Below are 758 nucleotides of genomic sequence, written 5' to 3'. Positions count from 1 at the left end.
TGAATCTAGTCAGCCTATCTACAGGTCTTTGTTTTAGGAGGGTCACCTGTTCCTCATTTAGCGGTATTCAGTTGTCTATATTCCCTTGGATAAGATTGGGGTCTGCTGTTCATTTTCCCAGTTCTATGCTGGGTTACTATGGGAATCCCTTTGGCCACCCTGGCCAACAACTCCAAAGAAGGTATGGCTTTTCTTGCCTTGTTGCTAGTTATGTAGACTTTAGCTATACATATGGACTGTTATGAAGTTATGTTAACCCATTTAATCTTTGGTTATACTTTCCTTTGGGGTGTTTAAGGCCATAAAGTTGGTCCAGATAAACCGATGTATTTTTATTCTTAAGGTCGTTTGAGGATCTGTTCCTCAGGGGTCACATGGGCTTGGGAGGAGCCCCTGGCTCCTTTCTTTTACCAGTTCCACCTATGTGAAGATAAGTCAAAGGTCCTACTCGACCATGGTTGGCTTCACTTGGAAGCATGGAGGAAGTGAATCCTCTCTGTTGACTCTCCTCTTGTAGACTGGACACTAGTTCAGGTCCATCTGGTGGGGTCTCCTCGGCTTCCTTGATCAAGACGACAGGTGATTCACCACCATTATAGGACATTTTGAGAGATGCTCATAGTCCCCTAGAACTAGTCGACCTCAGAGGGCAAGGAGCAAAAAGTGTCCTTTATGTCCCTCTGACCAAATTATTATAGACCTCAAAGTATGTCTGTTAAACACCCAAGAAGGTTAGTTCCACCAGTCTGGTATTTTTA

This window comes from Nannospalax galili, unplaced genomic scaffold (genome assembly GCF_000622305.1).
Source record: "Nannospalax galili isolate Female #2095 unplaced genomic scaffold, S.galili_v1.0 scaffold66, whole genome shotgun sequence".
NCBI classification, from domain to species: Eukaryota; Metazoa; Chordata; class Mammalia; order Rodentia; family Spalacidae; genus Nannospalax; species Nannospalax galili.
Note: the sequence above shows the minus strand (reverse complement) of the source record.